At 35.0% G+C, this 12,420-nt stretch overlaps 1 protein-coding gene across 1 annotated transcript in view; it reads right to left on the bottom strand.

The window, feature by feature from the left end:
* The window catches only part of LOC105069494 (olfactory receptor 10J1), a 233,722-nt gene extending 221,307 nt beyond the window's left edge, over positions 1-12,415 (bottom strand). Inside the window, exon 1 of the mRNA XM_010955612.3 lies at positions 12,201-12,415. The gene's annotated coding sequence lies outside the window, so the exon portion shown is untranslated. The remainder of the gene's footprint in view (positions 1-12,200) is intronic.
* Positions 12,416-12,420: the final 5 nt, after the last annotated feature.

The raw sequence follows: 12,420 nt of genomic DNA on the forward strand, positions 1-12,420 counted from the left end.
GGGCCTGCCCATATGACTTGATTTTACCTCTTCCGGGCCCTGTCCCCAAAGAGTCACAATCTGACATACTGAGGGTTAGGACTTCAACATGAGGGAGGGACACAGGTCAGCCCCTAACAACCTCCTCTGGGTTCCAGATCTTCTGTCCGCTTCCCAATACACTTTTCCTTGAGAACTCTTAGTCACGCTCTGCAGGAGACGGTTTAGATACCATTTCCTCAGGGACATTTTTCTCAAACCACGTATAACCACAACCTAAACTGGGCTCCTTTGCTTTACTTTGTCGTATCACTCATAGCTTGCAAAAGGTGTTTATTCTTCATATCAGTTATCACAGTTTATAATAACACCCTAGTCACACAGCTATATTATTTTTGGTTGTCACTGTTCAGTCTTTCCCGTACTACCTGCTAGACTTCGGCTCCATAGAATTTTAGTTCACTGCCACCCCAACAGTAACACAGTCCCTAACTGTGTTATAATAATAGTTTAACATTTACTGAGTTTACTATGTGTTACTTTGCTATGCATGTATATATAATTTTTATTTTCTTTATTCTTCTAACATGTATGACATAGGTGTTACCCTTACCTTGTAGATGCTAAAAAAATCAGATTAATCAATGTGCTCAAAATTGCACAGCAAGCAAGTAGTGAAGCTGGAATTTTGGATGCTAACAGACATCTGTTGAACTTTAAGCAAATAAACTTAACTGTCCATAAAATAGGAAAAATAAAATTATGATTTACTTATGGAATATTATATAGTCTTTGAAAAAAATGAGAAAGTTTGCTATGAAGTAACATGGGAAGAAAAGATACATTATTAAATGAAAGAAGTCACAGAACAGTGTCTTCTAGTGCGTATGTGTGTACATTTTTTTGAGTGCTGATATCTGCTGCAAAAATACACCTCCAGGTTATTTTGGAGAATGGTAAAAGAAGTGTAGAAGAAGATACAAAAGCACCTCTACTTTTTGCTGTAAATACTTACGTATTTTTAAAAATATTTTACAAGATATCTATTATACTTAAATTTCTTTAACCTACAGTTAACCCTCGAAAAACTCAAGGGTTGGGGCACTGACCCTATGCACAGTGGAAATATCTGTGTATAACTTACAGTTGACCCTCCATATACATGGTTCAGCTGCTCCTTATCTGTGGTTCTGGATCTGCAGATTCAACCAGCCATAGACCATGCAGTACTATAGTATTTACTACTAAAAAAAAAATCATGTATGATTGCACCTACGCAGCTCAAACTCACATTGCTCAAGGGTCAACTATATTAAAAAGAAAAATATACATATATATATGTATATACAAATGATTAAACTATTTTTCTGAGTTCACAGTTTAAAATTTTTAGAAAAATTCCCGTAACAGTTTTCAGGATAATTGACTTTTGTAGACTTCCTCTCTCACCTTGTCACTATGCAGTAAAACAAAAGGAATCACTCAAATGTTCCAGAATTTATATTTTTTAATCCACGGTTTTGAAAAATAGTTGAAAGCAGACAATACTGGATATAAAAAGCAAACCACAGGCCAAAATGCATATAAAACAATACTGTTCCACAACACAGAGGTGACACCAACAATGTGTCATGACTGGAGGGAAGAGAAAGGTGATCACAGTCAGCTCAAAGGGTCATTAGCTGAAGTGCCACTGGAACTCCCAGATATACACACCCCTCCACTCCCCTTCCTGCACAACAGCAGGAAGAAGCAAGTATGAGAGCCTGGAATAGAGAAACAGGGCAAGTATCCCAGGTGTCTGACAATAATTGGAAAGATGGGGACTTTCCACCCCTACAATACTGAAGTACCATCACTTAATGGGACATAAGTTCCCTCTCCCTCTTCCACAGAGCAGCAGAGGCTACCTCTTTCCATAATCATATAGCAAAACAAACACAGCAGACAGACTAAAAGGGCACCTCAATTACAAAGATGAGCAAACAGCTAATCTTAAATTGACAGAAAACCAGCATATGAAAGACAAACACCAAACTCGATAAACAATAGCACTTACACGCAAGTAAAATGGAGCTGGTAGTTAAGAACAGGGATTTAACATAAAGTTATAATATCCTCAAGAGGTGCAAGATTATACTGCGTACTAAAAAAAAAAAATCAACTGAGATACAGAAATTTAAACCTTAGTTATTGAAATAATACCCCAATATATATGGGCTGAATAGTAAACTAGACACAACCACAAAATGAAATAGTAAGCTCTAGCTTCAACCCTTAGAATTTACCTTCACCCCCAAAAAGCTGAAAAGTATGAGGTGAGCATAAGAGATACGGGGCAGAAGTTCAAGCATCCATTTGCACATTCGCAAGGCTCACAACAAACTAGAGAAATAATGGCACAGTCCAAAGACCAGATTTAGGGAGATAGTGGTGGGTGACAATGCCTCAAGATACAGTAAATATATAGGACTCTGGGCTGTCTCCAACAAGTGGGATCAGCAGTGAACCTATACTATCAAATTTGCCACCTGATCAGAGCTGATGATGCACAAGCAGATACAGGACCCAAGCTGAGATGACAAAATCCTCCCAGGAATCTGGGACTAGGAGTGGAGAGGACAGGGGCTGAGATTTCTGAGTTGCATTAATGACAAAGACCCACGGAGCAGGTCCACGGAGCAGGTCCACAGACTCTGCTGCTATGGAACCCAAGAACAGTCACTGCCACTGTTTAATCCATCAACAACGCTGTCCATTTTCTGAGATACTCAAATTTCACTAAGTTTCTTTGTTGTTAATGCCATTTATGCTTTAGAGGGGCTTGAATGAGAGTTGTGGTTTTATTTCTTACAAATATAATTACTAGTACAAAGTCTGTAAAATTCTAAACAAGCTAATGCTAAAATTCACCTGGAAAGCTAAATGCACAAGAACAACCAATGAAATGTGGGAAAAGGGAAAATAATGGAATAATTGGCCTATCAATCATCAAAAAATACTATAAACCTACAGCAATTTAAATCTGTTATTGGTATGAGAATAACCAATAAATGCAAGAAAGAGAAGGTGCAGAAACAAATGCACTTACATGTGAATTTAGAAATTTCTCAGTGTATGTTTAGGAATATCTATCACCTTCATATTTACTACATATAAAATTTGGGGTTGACAGTTTTTTTCTTTCAGCACTGTATTTCAATCCACTGCCTTCTGTTATTTTTTAATGAGAAGTCAGATGTTAATTGTACTGTTGTTCCCTTGAATGTGATGAGCCATTTTTCTCTTACTTCTGCTGTCAAGACTTTCTTTTTGCCTTTGGCTTCCAAAAATTTAAATATGGTGTTCCAGATACGGATAGTCTTGTGTTTTTCCTGTTGGAGCTTGTTGGGCTTCTTGGATCTGTAGAGTAGTATTTTCATCAAAGTTGTGACATATTCAGTCAGTATTTCCTAAAGTAATTTCTTTCCATTTCTTCAAATTATTTTCCTGTTCTTTTCTCTCTCATCTGTCCTTCTGAGACTCCCACGCAATATACATTAGTATGCTTGATACTGTCTCACAGCCTCTGAGGTGCTGTTCATTTTTCTTTAATCTTTCTGTTATTCAGATTAGGTAATTTCTGTTATTCAGATTAGGCAATTTCTATTTATCTTAGAGTTCACTGATTTTATTTCTTCATCACAAATCTGTGGAGAACCTGTAGTGAATTTTTCCTTTTGATTATTATAGTTTTCAATTCTAGAATATAAATGTGGTTCTCTTAATTTCTATCTCTCTTCATTGAGTCATTTCCATCATACTTTAATTCTATAAAGATGCTTTCCTTGAGTTCTTAGCTCATATTTATAAAAGCTGCTTTGACATCTTTGTTAAATTCAACTTCTGGGGGACACTCAGAGGTAGAATCTATTGTCAACTCTTTTCCTAATATAAGTGTTTCTTTGCATGCTTCATAATTTTACTGAATAATTGACATTTTAGGTAATATATTAAAATGACGCTGGATTCTGACTCTCCCTCCAAGGGCTGCTATTGTTTTTTCTTAGTTTGTTTAGTAACTTGTCTGAACTACTTATGTATAGTCTATCTGCCCAGCAATGTGTGGCAACTTTTATATTTGCATATATATATATGCCTTTTTAAGCCTGACTTCCTAAGGGTCACCCCTGTGTGAGAATAGCTTACCACCCAGACTGTTCAGAGGTTATGTTCAAATACCTTGAGTTACTAAAGTTTGCTGGTGGATCTACGTGTGGGCTGGGAAATATCTTCAAGCTATCAGTCTGTTTCCAGGTTTTCACTGGCTTTTACTTTCCACTAGGTTCTCTTACATCTCTGCATAAGCATGCAGGTTCCATTGGACCTACTCCAGTCTCCTGCTGAACTGAGAGTTTATCAAACCCTCTATGGCAGTCTCACATTCTGGTATTCCTGTTTAAATTCCTGGCTAGTCTACTGGCCTGTGGGTTGCTCTGCGCAGAAGCACATGCCTAGGCTAGTGAAGACACTGGCCCTCCCTGCTTGCTTACCACCGAGATCACTGCCTTAACTTACAGTGCTCCTAAATCAAATGGGTCTCTTCCAGCGGTGGAAGCAAAGCTCCTGGTTTCACAGCCTACTCCGTGGCATGCCAAGAGATCCAAGAGGGCAAAACAGAGAACCGCTGGGCAAGAATGCCACAGACTTACGTTGTTCTTACAAAGAGTTCAGTAGTTTCCGTGAAAAAAAGTTTCTAATTCTGCTGTATGCTTTTAGTGAATTTTCAGAGTACTCAGATGGTTATTTTGACAACTTCATCCAGTTCCACAGTTGCTTTTTAGAGAAAGGATTTCTTAACTTTCTAACTTCTTAACTTTCTAACTCAATCATGTTGGAGGTTAAGTTTTAGATGGATCATTTTTCAGCTAAATGTGTTGACTGTAAAACATTTATTAAGTAGTGACATAACACCTAAAATCCAAATATCAATAAAATAGAAGTGGTTGGAGTGTTTAGGAAATAAAAAACTAGCTAATGTACATAATTAATTTGAATTAGTGTGCATTATTAAATAAATATGTTTAAACATGTATGTTAAAATATAAGAATCATCATTTGAGGAATAGAATGCTTAACTTCTAAATTACTAAAAGGAAAATGTTAAAATAAAATCTTTTCAATCCAATAAAAGGCAAGAGGGGGAATAGGAAAATTATACAGAATTCCAAATAGCAAAGCCAGTATCAGTAATCACATGACATACAATTAGATAAATCTAATCTATTAAACCTTAGAGATTCTCTGATTATGTTAATATAAAACTATACTGTTTACAGAGAAAAACTGAAAACAGAATGACATAATAAAGGAAACTATCAGGACAGGAAAGGAAATACCAGGCAAATAAGAAAAGAAAACTAGCACAACAGTATTGATATCAGACAAAATAGATTTCAAGCTTTTAAAAAAAATGGATATTTTATACAATAGAAATATTAATGGCTGACACATTTTATATTAACACTAATAATATTTTACATTCATATTTATTCAGAAATAATATCAGTCATGAAATTCTATGTAACTAGCAACATAGGTTTGAAATAAAGTAAAAACAGAAATAACAGAACCACAATAAGAAATTAACAAATCCATAGTCTATGGATGGACACTGATAGCTCTCTCTGAAAACAGTTTAATTTTTTTTAAAAAAACAAAGATTTAGAAGAATTAAAACATAATATTAATCATACACACATAGACACATACACATGTCTGTATTACATAAACCAAGAATATGTGACTTTTCACAGGAAACAGACATATTTGAACATGTATTGGCCACAAATCAAATTTCAACTAACTCCAGAGAGCTGACATCATATGTCATATTCACTGACTATAAAACAATTAAATTAAAAAGTAAAAACTTATAAATGATACTCTCCACTGCCTCCAGAGAAAAACTCCTTAAAATGAAAATGGTAATTTAAACTTAGAATGAATTAGGCTTACACATAGCAACACTTTGGAGATGTACAAGAAGTACATACAAAGAAATCTGTTATAACTGCATTTATTAAAAACTAAAGTTTAAAATAAACTATGCTTATAAACTATGCTTTTAATTAAAAAACCTAAGAAACTACCAAACAAAAAAACCTCAAAGAAAAAGGCATAAAAATAGTAGTGAAGATAAAAGTAAATATTATTAAAATATATTAGTAATTCTGGTATTAAAAGCAAAGGCTGGTTACTGGAAAAGACCGATAAAGTAGATATGTTTGACCAGAGAGAAAAAAAAAAAAAAGATATAAACCACAATAGGAATGAGAAAAGAGACAAAACTACAAAGAGAATACCACTATGTAAGTTTATACTGTACCAACAAAATGAAAATCTAAATGAATTGGACAATTTCTAGGAAAATATGAACTTTCAAAAGAGGGAAAATAGGAATAAAATGTTAAAAGAGCAATACCATAGAAGAAATTGAAAAGTCTACAAAGATCCATTCCCCTTAAAATCCCCTGGTCCCAGATGGTTTATGGATAAGTTCTAGCTTATTGCTAAGAAATAGATCATTCCCAAAATATACCAACTGTCTCAAAACAGAAGAAGACAAAAGCTAAATAACTCATTTTATAATGCTAATATAACAAATTCCAGACAAGAGTATAATAAAACTGTACACTGATCTCATTTAAGAATGCATATATGAAAACTTATATAAATATTAACAAATCAACATCATCACTATACTGAACGGAAAATACATATACTCCTTACAACCAAGCTATTTATTCCAAGAATGCAGTAAAGTTTTAATAGGAAAAAACCATCAAAATACTCTACCTCATTAACTGAGCAAAAGAAAAAGTATATTAAGTAGCTATATTAAGAATTTAATAAAACTTACCCTATTATTTAAATTAGCCAAGTTAGCAATAGATAAGAACTTTATTTGGGAAACACATTTAACAGTAAACTTGCAAATATACTTAATGCTGAAATATTATATGCATTAAAAGTTAAGAATAAAACATACCTACTATTCAAATTATCTAGAGGTCTTAGCAGTAGGCAACAATAAAAATGAACAAATCATAACTACTGGGAAGGAAGATATAAAACTAATTGTTTGCAAAGAATAGAATTACTTATCCAGAAAATCCAAAACAATCCATTGATAATTGGAACAATCAAGGGAGTGACCAAATACATGACCAGCCAAAAAAATAAACAGAAAGCAATTCAGTTCAAAAGCAGTAACTCATTAAAATATTATAGTAAGCAAGAAGATCTTTAATAATAACAAACAGCAAAAACCAAAAATACATACTACAATAATGTAGAGACTCACTTTACCAGGTATCAAAACATTAATGTCTTATTATTTAGCCTAGCATATCACTGGGGCTTTAACAGACAAGTAGAGGAATGAAATGCAATAGAGATCCAAAAACAAATCAATATAATTTAATGTTTGGTAAAGGTTGCATTCAAATTTGTAGGGATAAAGACACACTGTTCAATAAACAGTATTGATGCAATCAGCTTTCAATTTAGATAGAAAATAAAGTTAGTGTCCAAGCTCACAACATTCTCAAAAATAAAAATAAATTATCCATATAAACATAAAAACAAAATGTTTAAGTTATAAAAAATATATATGAAAACTATTTTGATTTAAGTATAAAAGGTCTTAAAACACACAAAAAAAACAAAAATAAAAGTAAAAAATTGAAAACATTTGGCTACATCAAAAATTTAACTGAAGACACCATTAAAACCTTAAAAGATAAGATACAGAGGAGGAGAAAATATTTGCTATGTCTGTAACTGACAATAAATTTGTATCTAAAACTTTAAGGACTTTTAATGTCCTTAAAATCAAGAGAAGGCAAACAAGCCAAGATAAAAAGGCAGGGGAGGACCTTTATATGAATGTACAGAAGTCACATGCAAGGATAGTCTATGAGAAACTGGAACCAACTGTCTAACAGGAGGGGAATTTTCTATCATCTATATTACAGAACACTAATACTATAAGGCAATTTTTAAAAAGTGATGTAGCCAAGTTTACATTCACAGAGAAATGTCTACAAAATACACCGTTGAGTTTAAGAAAGAGTTGCTGAAAACTTCTACATTCTTCTTAACATGTGTTTAATGAATGGTTAAGGAAGAGAAGGCATCTGGAAGATGTTTAGGAAAGCAGTAAGATAAAATACCTCTAGAGTTGGGGGTGGTTACTGATTTTTGTTCTGGTTTGGTTTTAGCTTCACTTCTCAAGTCTGAATTGTTGACAATGAAAATGTATTCGTGTATCATTCTGTACAACCTCATTAATAAAATGTTTAAAAAGATATGTCCAGCCCTGCCTGGCCCGGGCCCAAAGCAAGCAAGCAACGTAGCTAAAAGACAGCAGACGTGACTCTTGTTCTTGTATGTTCTTACAAGAATCTATCCCTGTAGGATAAAAATCTGCGGTGACCCTAAGAGAGACTAACGGGGGACTCCTTGTATTCTCTAGTTTGTTAAATTGAGAGGATGTGGAAGTGGGACCAGCCAGAAAATTTACAACTATGAAATGAGATAATCTTTGGTTAGCCTGCAATGTAGCCCCTTAAGAGCTTCAGAAAGGAGCTGACTTCTTGGGAAAAGCCTCACTTGGTTCTGGATGGAAAAACTGGATTGAAAGTCCTTTTAATTTTCTGATGTATTTTCAGCCCTCACGTTGAACTTGGAAAAGGTATTGAAATAATCAAATGTAAAATGTTTCAGCTGAGCAGGCTGTGTTCCCTTAAGTGCTATAAATTGCATGTGCCATTTAACATATCTTTATCTCTGCAAATTATATTCTAATAGGTAAATTCATCTTACCTGTGTGAGTTTCTTGCTGATTCTTGGAAGGTCTATGTGTTATTTTTCAAGTCCTTACTCACCAAAAAAGGAGACTAGGAAGATGGGATGTCCCATTTAACATTTCATCACTGGAGAAGAGTTAAAACAAAAAAAACAAAAACTGGCCAGACTGCTGCCCCGACTGGACTATTAATGTCCCTTAAGTGATGTTTGAGGCAAAACAATCCAGTTAGTGTCAAGGGGACTGATGTCAGTCTACCACGTCCTGTTGCCTTCAGGAAGCCTAAGGATAAGACCACACCCAGAAATTGGTGATTGCAGCTTCCCAAGGGAAATGAGCAGCAACACTTTTATCCTAGTAGATGGGCAAGCTTTCACAGGTGACACCTGGGGCTTCACCTCAGGAGAGTGAGAAACTATTCCACATTCCTGTGCTTCTAGAAGCTGGGTCCTAGAGTTAGAAGGTTTAGGCTCAAAGGGACTCTCACTGAGGTGGGGAGGGGAGGGTACCCCTTCAACAGGGGCTCGGGAACATCTATACAGTAAGAGAACCCAGGTCCAGGCAAAGACTGGTGCCCTGAACTCCCTAACTAGATTAACCAGGGGTCTATTTACCTTCCCTGTACATTCATTAATCTGTTTTGTTATTCTCAAAGTTTCCGGTTATATTCACTTGCAGTTGAAGGTTTAAGGCAATAGCCCAGGGTGTGTTTTTTGTTTTTCTAGGGTTTGGGATTTATTTGGGGTTTTCTGGCTTGGTAACCTTCTAAAAGACTTTGGAAAAGTCTATATACCTTCTCATACATTTTTAATTTGGCAATTAAAATTTTTCCATCATAAGTTCAAATAATTGCAAAGAACATAACTTCTGGCATATTATAAATGTTGCCATTTTTAAATCAAACTGTTGTATCATTTGTTAAATATATTCCACAGAATATTGAGATTTCATATACTTCATCCATTTAAAAAATTAACAAGCTTTTTTTCCAACAGTCAAAACTTTACATCATTCCTTTTCCTCTTAGAACTTATTTCCAATCCACTTCCCCACAGAACTTTATCATAATGTAAATTTTATGCTCAAAAGTATTTTATTGATTGCCCTATCATAATTCTCTGCAACAAAAAAGTAAATTAACAAAAATGCACTTTAATTTCCAGTGGCTATAAGAATCTAAATGCTAAAGAGTCTTCTAATTAAGTTATCATTCTAATTTTTACTTGTAGGTGATTGTGATAATTTCAAATTTAAAACATACGTTTTTGCAGGAAATGCAATTCATAATGAGATAGATGTGGCTTTTTTAAATTCATATATACACAGATGAACATTTTTCATTACTAGAGTGAGAATTTATCATCAAGATTATGCCTTTTTTATGTAAGGCTTTGAGACAACTGTTCACATATAGAAGTGTGTACAAATGCTTTATTACAGAAACGTCCTTCATTTTCTTTAATTCCTTACAAGTTACATACAAAACGAATACATCATAATCAATCAACAAAAATTAATTTAAATCCCCCATCCACTGACGACCCCTTTAAGTCTTCCTTCAGCACTAACGAAAGCGGAGAACTGGAACCACCTGAGTTGCAAAAAGCTTTGTTACCAATCCCAGCAGCCATTCACTTTCTTAACACCATCACCCGCATTCTGAAGTGCCCCCTAGATGCTTTCCCACTGCCCAGCCAATGCACACAGTAAGACATAGAATGGGTAAGACTGGTGCCTTTCCTTAACAAAGTACAAAAGAAGAAGAGTGGAAGGGGAAGTTAGAAAACTGAGAACCTGCAGACCACTGGCACATTCTCCTGCAGATTAGGAAACTTAACGTTTGTAAATTGATGATCTGGAAATCATTCTTCCTGTTACACTTTGGAATGCCATTATGTACCCCCAGGGAAATATCTACCCCAGGTTGAAAACAGGTGGGGTAGGTGAAAAGGGTAACACCCTGGTCTTGGAGATATATAAATGCTAACTACAGAATGGTTGAGAAGTACCTGAGAGACAGATGCTTAGCAATGACATTCAGAGTATGTTTGTGGAACCATTTATCATTCCAGAGATTCTCAGGAATATTTGGTGATAAAAACTGGATTTCTTTCAGTCAATATGATGGAATGCCAGAGTGTTTGAGCATGTAATTGAAACAGCACCTGATTTTTAAATAAAGGAAAAAGTTGTTTCCATTCTCTCAAGCACCCAAAAGCAACAAAGAAGAAACACAAATGGTAACTCCATTCTGATAAAATATTTTGATAAAATATCTGTGACTCTAAACACAATATAAGAAGTGGGGCTGCCATATGCACTAAAGATAAAATTGGGGTGTGGGAAGATACCAAGTCAAAACGCATGTGGCTGCAAATGAGAAAAAAGGCAAAGTAACCACTTTGGAACATACTTAAGTACATAAAAGAAGAAAAACACATTGAAAAATATACCATATTCTGAAATAGAAAAATATATTTAACAACATTAAATGTATCAATGTCAGCACTTTCTTAATCTGTATTTTTATACAATCCCAACGAAACTACCAATAGAATTTAAAATTAGACAAGCCAACTATAATGTTCCTATGGGAGAAAGAAAAATCAATAATCAGGATCCTAAAAAGGGAAAGCATTGAGGAAGAAATGCTCTAGGAGATAGTTAACCACAGTATAAAGCTAAAATAATTAAAACAGTCTGGTGCTAGTACACAGACATATCAGTGAAACACATTAGGAAGTCCAGAAACAGACCCAAAAGATTTTTTTAATGATACAGGAATTATAATAAAGGTGAATTTTCAAATTGGTGAAGAAAATATAGATAATTCAATAAATGGTGTTGGGCCTTCTGAATAGTAAAGCAGGAAAGACTAATTAAATTACATTGTAGGAAAAATCCAAATTGAGAAAATATTTAAATTTTAAAACCAAAACCATAAAAGCTCTAGGAAAAAAAAAATGGAAGAACATTTTTAAAGTCTCAAAGTTGGAAAAGTCTTTCTACAGGTGAAAAAAAAACCCTAAAGTCGCAAAATGCTGACAAACTCCGTAACAATAAAAATGTATACATGGAAAAGCCACCATCTATCAAAAGATAAATAACAAACCTGGAGAAGTGGTTCCAAACCACATTGTATTCGAAAGCCTATTTCCTTCTTGTAGAAGAAACAAAGACGAGGACCAAAGGAAACAAGAATGAACAAAAGATATCAAAAGATAGTTCACAGAAAGGAAAATCAAACGTTTCTAAAAATTAAGAGGTATTCAACCTCATTTCCAATAAGAAAAAATGCTAATCAAAACTACAAGAAGCTCTGAGTTTTCACCTGCCACGTCGACAATGAGCAGAAAGTTTGAGAACTCACCGGGCATCTCCGCGAGGTGTCGAGCGTCTTCCGACTCCAAGCCCACCTTTCCAGACTCCGCGACGCCGGAACTGGGACACACCGCGTTGCCGCTACGCAGACGCCCACCCGCCGAGGCCCTGCCAGCAGGAGAGACGCCTCCACACTGCAGGCGAAGACGGACGCTGAACGCGGAAGAAGGGACTAGCTCCGCCCCCTCCGCTTCCTGTTCCGGTCCGCG

The sequence above is a fragment of the Camelus bactrianus genome, chromosome 21 (assembly GCF_048773025.1).
Source record: "Camelus bactrianus isolate YW-2024 breed Bactrian camel chromosome 21, ASM4877302v1, whole genome shotgun sequence".
In the NCBI taxonomy this organism is placed as follows: domain Eukaryota; kingdom Metazoa; phylum Chordata; class Mammalia; order Artiodactyla; family Camelidae; genus Camelus; species Camelus bactrianus.